The sequence below is a fragment of the Coregonus lavaretus genome, assembly GCF_964263955.1.
Source record: "Coregonus lavaretus genome assembly, chromosome: 25".
NCBI classification, from domain to species: Eukaryota; Metazoa; Chordata; class Actinopteri; order Salmoniformes; family Salmonidae; genus Coregonus; species Coregonus lavaretus.
In genome coordinates, this window is record NC_140012.1 from 24,527,544 (window position 1) to 24,539,566 (window position 12,023).

The window sequence follows — 12,023 nt, forward strand, 5'->3', positions numbered from 1 at the left end:
GGTCATTCTAAGGAAGATTCGGAGATCGCAAGAGGGAATAATTTAGCAGATAAATATGCTCATGATGCAGCTTAGCTTTGTTTGGATCTTCCACCATGAATGGAAAAGGAACTGATAGCTGTACAACTAATTAGTCAAGCAGATCCTCCGTTCACGTGTGAGGATTTAAGGTCTTTCCAGAACCAAGCGACTGAATATGAATTAAGATTATGGGAAATGAATGGTTGTAAGAAGGATGAAGAAGGTTTGTGGAAACATTGATGATAGAATTTCGTTACCAAAGTTGACTTATGATTCTGTTATTTCCTATGTTCATGGAGTAACACATGTAGGGTACAAGGGCGTGAGAGCTTATATAAATAAGTTATTTTTTACGATAGGTTTGGAGAAACAAGTTAGACAATTTATACAGAGATGTTTAATTTGTGCTAGATGTAATCCATGCATCAATCCACCTAAAAGGGAACATTTACCAAAACCTGAGGGTCCATTTCAGCAATTACAAATTGATTTTACGCATATGCCGAAATATAAGGGGTATTCATATCTTCTGGTAATTTTGTGGATAGATTTTCTAAATGGACAGAAGCTTTTGCGACAAGGAAAGAGAATGCTCAAACAGTAGTGAAGTGTTTGATGGAACATGTTATTCCTAGGTTTGGAATCCCGATTGGTATTGTATCAGATAATGGCACACCTTTTACGTCCAGAATAACTAAACAGTTATCAGCAGCTTTAGGGATTAAGTGGACGCACTAATAGATTGATTAAAGATAAGCTGATGAAAATACATCTAGCAAGAGGGATGAATTGGTTGGTAGCATTACCTTTAGTACTTTTATCAATAAGAGCAATGCCTAATGCGTGTACTGGATTGTCTCCTCATGAAGTGTTGATGGCTAGACCTTTTCCTCTAGGTGCGCTGATGAAGGAGAATCCAATGGGGGACATAACACAGCTACAGGAATTGCAACAAAATTATGTTCAACATTTGTTTTCTTTTGTTTCCAAATATTCTCAACAGGTAATCGATTCCCTTCCTTCACCAGGGGAGAAACCGATACACAATTTTCAGCCAGGAGATTATGTTCTGGTACGAAGTTTAAAACCTGTGGTTATTCAAGGAGAGCCACGTTATGGATGTCCAACTCAGGTTCTTCTGGTAACACGTACAGCTGTTAAGGTTAGAGGTCAACCACAGTGGATACATGCATCCAGGCTTAAAGGGGCACCCACAGCACAGACACCAACAGTGGAGGAGTTGGGGAAGGAATGAAATTGGGAAGACATATGTATAGGATTTGATTAGCAGTATAGTGTTGTGTTATTCTTATATTCTATATCATTTCTTTGCTTGTTGTTGTATTTGTGTTTTTTTATCATACCTAGGTGGTGGTGGAGAGAAAGGAGGGTGTTTCTGGAGGAGTCAGGGAGAAACCATGGCGAGATGCAAACTCCTAGGAAGGATAAGTGGAGATATGGCATCAGTAACATTTATCATAGGCCTTATAACTCTGACAGATGTTATCTCTAGGGGGCTAGTGATTGATAATTCTGAGCAGAGGGGGAAGATGGTTATTGATAATAATGTGTCAAGAGAATCTGATGATGAGAATGGAAGTTTGAAACATGAATATAGGACAACAAATATGGGCATGAGACTTATCGTCCATGAACAGCACCATCAGCGTACACATAGACAGGTTAGTCAGCCTGATGGGTACATAGAAATGGAGGTAATGGAACATGTTCCTGTGTCTGAGGATGACATGCATTGTTTATATTATCCTCTCAGAGCTACGGGGAGCAAGCCTTTTTATGTGAATAATGTGACTTTTGTAGTTCTAAGTGAGGAATTAACCGGTGTTAAGGTTGAATATGAATCTATTGAAGACAAGGAAGTATTAATACTTTTAATGTCATTAGCAGCAACAGGTGCTAACACACCAACCGTAGACTATTGTAATGAGTTATGGAAAGGGTTGACACCAACAAATATGCAACCAGTGGCAATTAGGACTAAACAGAAAGTTCTACCTCTAACATGTGTGACATCGATTGCTAGTCATACAATTCTATACAAAATGGGGATTACACAGGGATGTCCAGATAAAAGGATTTTTTTGGATACCAATTTGCCCTGGCCAGCAACTGATAGCATGGTATGGTATTGTGGAGATCACTTATATACCTACCTTCCACAATATTGGCAAGGTGTTTGTGCCCCTTATTGGATACCAAGGAAAGTGGTATTTGGGGTTATAGATGCTCCAATTACATGGCCAGCGACTTTACCTGAGGATGAGAATGCTGAATTGGTAGAAAAGGAGGAAGATATTATCTATGAGAATATTGAGTCACAAGTACATTCTATTCACCCCATAGCATCTAATTTGTGGTATAAAACTTTAAAGCAGAAACTTAGAAAGTTGACTTAAAATTCATGTTATGTGTGTGCACTAATTACCAAATCAACTGAGGATGTATTTCCTTATTGGGCTGTACCACTTCAGGGGTCATAAGGCTTGCCAACACTATGCATTCTTGCTTATCAGTATGTATTGAATACGCATCCTGTGATGGGATCACAATCAGTCAGACCGATAATTTTGCCCAATAACATTTACATAGGCAAAACCAATAACATGATCATCAAGAATGAGGGGATTCTTCATAAGATGTCTCAATATGTGTCACGCCCTGGCTCTGGGGACTCTTATATGTTGAGCCAGGGTGTTAATTTCTATGTTTAGTGTTCTATGTTCATGTTCTAGTTCATGTGTTTCTTTGTTGGCCGGGGTGGTTCCCAATCAGAGGCAGCTGTGGCTTGTTGTCTCTGATTGGGAACCATACTTAGGCAGCCTGTTTTGCACTTGTCATTTGTGGGATCTTGTTCCGGAGAGGTTTGTGTTTTGTTAACCTTAGGACTTCACGTATGGTTTTGTTATTGTTAAAATAAGTACTCATTAAAAGATGTACGCATATCACGCTGCGCCTTGGTCCGTTGCTTACGACGATCGTGACAATATGTTATTTATTCTAACATCTTTCTGTAAGACAGGAGAATGGTATAGATTTGCATAAAGTTCATTCAACCATATTTGCGATTCCGGAATATTTGCCATCAGTTACTAGATGTCCGATCTTCTATGATAAACATAACATTCAAGTGTCTAGTGATTTATCAATTGTGCCCACTAAAGTATCAGCTATGGTGAATGCATCTTCTGTATTTGATGTGTGCGTAAAGGGAAGACAGAGAGAAGAGGTTTCAGCAATAGATATTGGATTTTTGAGAGCTTCTCAATGTCTCATGATGTTTAAGGATATGGGGGGAAAATATTGCATTTCAAAAGTGGGAACTTTACCGATTCCAGGTTTTTTTTGGTGTTGTGGAAATAATATATGGACTACTCTTCCTCCACTATTCAGGGAAATATGTGGAGTCTGTACTTTAAACGACCTCATCTATGTGGTTCAGCCTGTTGAATTTGTAAATACGAACATTACTGGACGTTTTAGAAGGGATGCTTCGGAACTTCTTGGTTATGTACATTTAAAGATTTCGAATCCTATTGATTTGGCAATGCAATACCTCAACATTTTTGAATATTTACACGTACTCAGTTAGTTTTTAAGACTATTTTTGGGAATACAGAATTACAATATTCCAATCATTATCTCATTGCATTGACACGTCATGATGTTGCTAGAGTGGCTAATGCAACCGTTATGGGTTTTCAAGCTATTGGTTCTGAGATGGCACTCATTAGACAATATGCAATTGATAATCACATAGCATTGGATGCTATTACAGCTGCTCAAGGGGGTGTGTGTGCAATTGTTTGGAGTGACACATGTTGTACTTCCTTACCATCGGAATCAGAAGGTCTTGGGAATTTAAGTAAAGCTATGGGAAATATTAGAGACATACAGGAAGGCATTAAGAGTACAAATAGAGATGCAAAGATTGTGGGGGGATATGGTAATTTTTACGCTGTTTATGTTTTTTCAAGGTTTTTTAGTGTTAATTCAATAGGAACATGGATGGCAAGCATTCTAGGTCCAAAAGTGGCAATAGTACTTATTGTAGCTATAGTTATGGGGTGTTGTTTTCCAATTTTTCGGGGATTGATTTTGAGATCTGTACATACGATTACTAACATGCCAGTGATTACAGCTAGAGATGTATCAGTCAATATTAATGCAAGGCGAGAGAGTACTAATAATTATTCTGTATCATCTTATTCCAGTGTAGAGTCCATTGATAATGCTAATTGAGGAATGGGTAATGTTAGGTTGGAAAAGTATAGCGTGGAATTTAAGGTTTACAGGATGAAACTGTGGAAAGAAGGCTACCTCAGTCGATCAGATAGCGCCCCAAGTGACCAGAGAAAAGCTTGGGGTTCCTCTGATAGAACATGGATGAAGACGGCTGACGTTATTTTTATTTAGATATTTTCATTTGCTGATGTTATAATCTGCATGTAATTTAAAAATATGTAATGTAATAATCTATTTTCTTGGATGATGTTATGATGTTAAGAATGTATTTCTGAGTAGCATGTATGAGTATATTCTATGTGGGATTTGTTTTCCTTATATATCAGTAAGGTTTTCAACAAATAGATATGTAGCATGAATATATAGTTTTATTCATGGAATGATCTTTTACTCAGGCCAAATTAATAAGTGGTTTGAGATGTTTGATCAGGCGTGATCCAGATGACTGAGAATGTATACCTTTATTGATTAAATATATTGTGAATCTGTTTAGATTCAAATATAGAGAATGGAGGGGAGGGGTGAATTCTCAGTTATGTGGAATAGTTAGACTCCAAGGATATATACCACCAGGGGATAATATATACTGTTGTGGAAGTGGTGTGAATTGTGTGATTTAAATAATGTTTAAATAATGGAATTCTTCTTGCAACAACAAAAAATAAAGAAAATGGGGTATTGATATGATGATTTGTGATACAATATTCATTACTATGTGTAAACTCCTAAGCTGAATGAGTGATAATGAACAGGGACACACCATGTGTTAGTGGTGTCACGATTGAGGAACAGAAGGTCAGTGTGCCAAGATAGATTGGGTGCCACTGGTGCTAATCTTAGGATGGGTGCGTGATGGAATGGCCTGGCTAGGGTGCCACACGACACCAAGGAGAGGAATGATATGTAGGAAGTGAGTGGCAGTTAGTAATAGTTAGCAACTGGGCATGATAAAAGTAGGTTGGAAGGGCATTATATACGTTTAAAGATTTGGTAAGGAAGTCAGTCATATGATAAGAGGCAAAGCACGTTTGTCTTATTATATGATCCAGTACTGAAATAAATGTAAATCAAACTTCCAGCTGAGTGTTGACTGCTCTCTTGCATCCTGAACTTCTCAATACCAGAAACTCATCATAACAAAGTGTTTCATTACCCATTTAGGCAAATTGCACATTAATAAATTGGTGACAGCCTGTATGCCTTTCGACCTATCTGTTTCATGTCTCAGGTAGCTCGCGAAAGCCAGCATGGATAGAATGCAATAATTCACTAATACTTGCCATATTCTAATAATTGTCATGTGCCAAGGTATTTCCAGGGTCTGTGCCATGGTGAAACTTGCACCCCTGTACAGTAGATCTTAAATAATTGGTGAAACTTGCCAGCCAAACAGAAAAGCAAGGCGAAGCAATTCAAGCATTCTTGAAAGTCAGGACAATCCTTGTCCTGCAAAGAAACACTTTTTCTATAGTGAAAAAATTGATTTTGCAAGATGTAGGCATTTAGAATTAATTGTGGAGTTGAGCTTTATTGTGACGTGCCCCGCGCAGGCCTACCTTCAAAATGATTCGGCAATCATAGTTTATTTGAAAAACACAATTTCCATCATGATTTTTTTGCAATAAAGAAAGTTAGACAGAAGAAAAATCCACACTTGTCGAACGGATAACATTTTTGTAGATCTTTAGAAAATGTATCCTATACCTGCCGTTTCCATTACACATGTCCAGGGATTTTTTTTGCGACATTGCTTTTGTCGAAATAAACCTGGGTCAATGGAAACCAGCCTAGTGATGTTCACACTTCTTCTCAATACAACACATATTGAATTTAACTTCTCACTGTTCACTATAATAGAATACTGCATAGAATGGCTGATTTGCTCATATTTGCAAAGGCCTACCTGTGATTTGGCTGGAGGAATATACATCCACAATGATCTGCATGTCGGTAGCTAGGTTTCCATCCAATTTGCAACAAATTTTCATGTGAATATTCTCAAATCTGCATAAAACAATAAAAGGCTGTGCGTGATGATGTAGTGCACATGAAAATAACTTTTACCATTAAATTCCCATGTACCGAATGAAAAATACAAGTTAAATGGGTTTCCATTGCATTTTCAACTCTACTGATGGTTTTGTCACAAAAACTGTTATATCGCAAATGTGCCCACTCTGGTCTTGGCACATGAGATCTAGCCAACAGCTCGCAGATACAGTGGGGGTAGCCTACCTACATTATGAGATTATTATGGATAAGAGCGATATTATTTGTATTTGTCAAACGGCAGCCAAGCATCGATCATCATGTTACCAGAATAACATACTCAATATTTATTGGAAAGGAGCATCAAGCTCATCACCTTGCACATTCACCACCCTGTGAAGTTCATCCTAATTTATTTACTCTGTAGCCTAATAAACTGCATGCTTTCCCAAATCGTAGTGCGTGGACCACACAACATATAATTGCGTGACTCCACGTTTACTTCAATATGATGGTTATTATACTGAACAAACATAAAAACACAACATGCAACAATTTCAAAGATTTTACTGTTACAGTTCAAGTAAGGAAATCAGTCAATTGAAATATATAAATTAGGCCCTAATCTATGGATTTCACATGACTGGGCAGGGGTGCAGCCATAGGTGGGCCTTGGAGGGCATAGGCCCACCCACTGGGCAGCCAGGCCCACCCACTTGGGAGCCAGGCCCAGCCAATCAGAATGAGTTTTTCCCCACAAAAGGGCTTTATTGCAGACAGAAATACTTAAGAGAAATACACTTTTTGTGCATATGGAACATTTCTGGGATTTTTTATTTTAGCTCATGAAACATGGGACCAACACTTTACATGTTGCGTTTATATTTTTGTTCAGTGGTATATCAATATTTGTGCATAACGCCGTTTCCACCGCCATTCCTCGTATGATTAATTTTACTGACATAAAAAGATTCCACCATGCAGAATGAACAAATTGTCTGTTGGCATTTATAAAATTGCATTTCATGTTTCCATCAGTTCGGTCGTGACTTTTGTCATGCGTCAGGTAATTCATCCACATGAGATATTTGGATGGAAACATGGTTAGTGTGGCAAAAAACACTGCCTGAAACCTGCTCTCTCACTTACACACACGCACACACACACACACACACACACACAGACACACACACACCACTCTCTCTCCCACAAACACATAAACACTGCTCCCAACTTTTAAAAACTTAACGTTAGGCACCAAACAGAATGTAAGGAGCACAAGAAAGTGATTGATTTTGATATACTCATAGTTTAGGCTTACATTAGGCATATATGAATCCTACCTTTGAAGCCAACCTGGTCTCAGAGCATTTCATATTATTCTGTAAGTAAATCTGAGACGCTCCATTTAGTATGATACAGTATGTTATGTTTATATTGTATGTATTAATTTGTGGATGTCCATCACCCATTTCGTATGATATTTTACAAATTACTAATTTGTATTTGATGTTATGAATTTGCAAAACGTATGACATGTTCCGAATTCTAGCTAGGTGGGTAACATAGCTAGCTAGCTAATGTTAGCTAGACTAGGGATTAGGGTTAAGTTTAGGGTTAAGTTCAGGAGTTAGGTTAAGGTTAGGGTTAGGGGAAGGGTTAGCTAAAAGGGTTAAGGTTAGGGTTAGGGAAATGGTTAGCTAACATGCTAAGTAGTGGCAAAGTATCTAAAAAGTAGTAAGTAGTTGAAAAGTTGCAAATGATCTAAAATGCTAAAGTTGTCAATGATTCAAACTCGCAACTTTTGGGTTGCTGGACATTCGCATTATACGAATACGCCCACCCATCCACCCTGACCAACCACCCTACTTTCGTTTTTGCATTACAGTTTTTTTCAATTGCTATCAAGCATCGGTCAATACTGAAGCCACTTTTTCAAAACTCTTCACACAGTCTGCATTATCAACATGCATCTTGGCCAAACAGTTAATCTCACCTCCAAAACTCACTAAAACCACCAAAACACTTCATACATGTCTCAAAATAAGCTTGTTCCACTATAACACTGGCAACAATTCTCACTCAGAAAGCATACATTGTCACTCATAACACACTGACCTAAAAAACACTAACAACAGGGAGCATTACATAAATGATTAACTTTCCTCTTTGAAGTTTGAATGATTTGTCACATAAATCAGTATTTCATTATAGAATAAGAATAACACCTTTTCACTTTATTGACCGTACTAAAGTATATGTAACAAGAATGATTCAGAAATGCAGCAATTTGCTTCAATAGCCTTTATTTGTTCTATATCTTTGTTAGATGAATTTGTATTTTAAGAATAATGACTAAAGGATTTCACCCCAAATACAGTATAAATGTGTGAACGGTGTTAGAGTTATAATGTAGTGGCAACCCACTAACAGAGGGGGCGGGACTAAACATTCCAGGGTGAAGGGGACTGAGAAAACGGGTTAAAAAAAGCCTCCTAAAGGTGGGCGGAGCAAAGTGCTTTTGTGTGTCAGTGGTCCTTCGAGCGGAGCTTAAATACGTCTTTGTCATTCTAAGGACACCGAAACCGTGCACGGGTGGGTGATTGCATCCGTGGAGAATAATAATAATAATATGCCATTTAGCAGACGCTTTTATCCAAAGCGACTTACAGTCATGCGTGCATACATTTTTGTGTATGGGTGGTCCCGGGGATCGAACCCACTACCTTGGCGTTTCAAGCGCCGTGCTCTACCAGCTGAGCTACAGAGGACCACAGAATAGTCCTGGCCTTCGATGTTAAGGTTATAAACAGGCCGGTGATTAATCTTATGAACGATAAAGACGTTAACGAGTTTGAAAAATCATTTAAATCCAAACTGCAAGGAAAAGGTCAGTTATTTTTATTCATGGGTTTTGGTGTAATTATTTGAACTTGTATAAGAATAGTAATTCTTGTGAAGGGCAGAGAATAGTTACCAAAATCTCAAAGGAAATAATTATTATTATAATGGAAGGAAGGGGGGTCCGTAATTGACCCAAGGTAAATAGCTATTACCAAAATAATCTAGTTAATATTGAGATTGTACAAGATACAGTCTTTACAATATAAACAGGAAGGGGGATAATTTTCATTGTGTGCGATAGATACATTAAACAGGTCAAAAGTCACGTAAACAACTGGGGATTTGCTCTAACTCTGTTTATTTCATGAAACTGGAGCAGTTACGACCTCTAGGTTACGGATAGTGTTAGAAATAAATCTTTAAATGTTGTATACGTGTGAGACTTAATGATCCATCGAAATACGTGATAATTGTTTCAAGGAGGGACTGAATTAGATTGCATGAGAAAAAATTGTTATCTGACCCCTTTCATGAAACCGGAGTTTTAAAAAAACCTCTGGGTTATGGGTTAGATAATTTAAATGGTTAATTACAAAAGCAGATCATAACATTGGCTCAAGAGACGCATCTAATAATAACTCCTAGGAAAATAATTGTGGATTGAATTATTACTAAACGGGGGGATTTCTTATTTTTCCACCATGGGAAATAAATATTCTAAAGAGGTCCGATAATTAACGGGGGATGAAAGATATATGTTAGGAAGAGATCGAAGAAATATGTTTTATGGATCCATTTGGGAGAAGAGGTATGGATTTATTGGGCATCTCGATGTGGAAAAGTTAGAAGTTATGATTAAGCAGATGCATGTAAACTGTGGAACGGATTTGAAAAAACAGCGAGGGGAGGGGCTAGAGACAGCGAGGGTATTTTGGAAGCGCGAAGGAGAGAGGAAGTGCTTTAACTGTAACAAAGAGGAATATTTGGCAAGGGAGTGTAAGGCCCCGTGTAAATATTGTAACAGAACAGGTCATAACCATCGTGACTGCAGGGGTAGAGGAAAGGGCAATGTCGGAGATAGGACAGTCTATTTTTTGGTTCCACGGGTAAAATGTTTGAAGAAATGATTCGTGTCGATTAAGAATTGGCTAAAAATACCACGAAGCGATTATTTGAGAGGTACCTATAAATTTCCAACGATATATACGTATGAACTTTCTCACCCAAACTTAGACGTATGTCATGAGTGAGAAAGTAGAGAATATTTACATTTGCATTTTTGGTCATTTGGCAGACGCTCTGGTCCGGAGCGACTTGCAGGAGCAGTGGGGGTTGGGTGCCTTGCTCGGGGGCACATCGGCAGATTTTTCGCCTGGTCGGCTCGGGAATTGGAGCCGGCGACCTCTCGGTTGCTGACACGGTGCTCTTGGTTACTGGGCTACCAGCCGGCCGATATGAGTTTAAGGTTGTGCCGTTGTTTGATTAGGTGATAAGGTTATGTGATAAGGTTTAATGGGTAATCGGACCATAACTAAAGTGGTTATAGAAGTAATGTATAAATAGTAGAGAGCAAATAGAGGGTTCCATTGAACTATTATGTTTTGTTGGGCATTTGAATGGCATAAGGTGAAATCTTTGTGTATGAGGGAATTCAACGGCTGGTATGAATGGTAACCGGATACTACTTAGTATTTGGTTGGTTAATGCTGAATGGAAGATTTGAAGCGTGGTTGGGGGTTAAAGACTCACTTATTCAATAGGGAATGGGTGTAGGGAGACAGAGTTTTTACGTGTATTAAAAGTTGCATTAGATAGCTTTAGTAGTATTCTAGATAGGTCTATGAAAATATGTTACAAGTACGAATGACATTATGAAAGTACATAGTTCAGATAGGAATATCATCCTTAAATGTATGCTTATCAACGATATCAAGTGTTTGTTTTATTGATTAGGGCCGAATCAGAGAGAACAGTTGAAGAAATTGGATGGCGAACTGAAGTGGCGATAGAGCTGTGAGGGTTGAGTTGAGGACAAAGGAAAATTATTTGTGGCTCTGGTTGGCGGGAGAAAGTGGAGACAGTCAAGCGAGTTGGATTGAGCTGGAAAGTTTCAAGTGGAGGTCTGGAGACTTTACTGAGAGGAAGTGCTTTGATGAATTCAAATGGTTATTACTTTATTGTATAGGTTGAGTAACACCAGAGGTGGATGAAAATAAATGGTGGATTAAAAAAATTTTTTTTAGTTTCGTTACGTGAACAATGGGATATCATTTTTACTATTAGGATGATGGATTGAAAAAACATTGGTTATAAGTATGAAGTTAAAGGTAAAAATAACTGAATTGTGTAATAGAAGGGGAGAGAGATTTTCCTAGGGGGTTAATCAAATAATTGATAATGGATCATTTGAGATGAGATCACATGTAGCAGATTTAGGGTAATCAATTAAATAATCATTGCATACTCGAGGAATTTTGAGTGGTTTTATGGATTAGTTATGAGGAATTAGATTGATACAAACATTATTGATGGGTTAGGACTGGGGATATCTGTATCATGTTTTGTGTGTACTACCATCTTTAGATTACTGATGGTAATTGATGGTTAACAAAATGTATAACCAGGAGAAAGAGATTAGCTTATCTCATTGGAATGTTGCTAAGGGTGAGGGGGAGCAGTAGTGAAGTTAGGCAGTATTTAGCTCATAAAAGTGAGCTACCAAATTAAGTTGAGCCTGGCTATCTTTGATTGTTGTTTTTCAATTGGGTTTTTCAAATAAAAAACAACATGATGTTTATAAAGGGTTGTTATGTTGAATTTAGGGGATTTTCAGCAGTTCATGGGTGGTGTTTGCTATGCTGTGGGATGGAATGATTTGTTGGGTGATATTTTAAACTAAATTAATG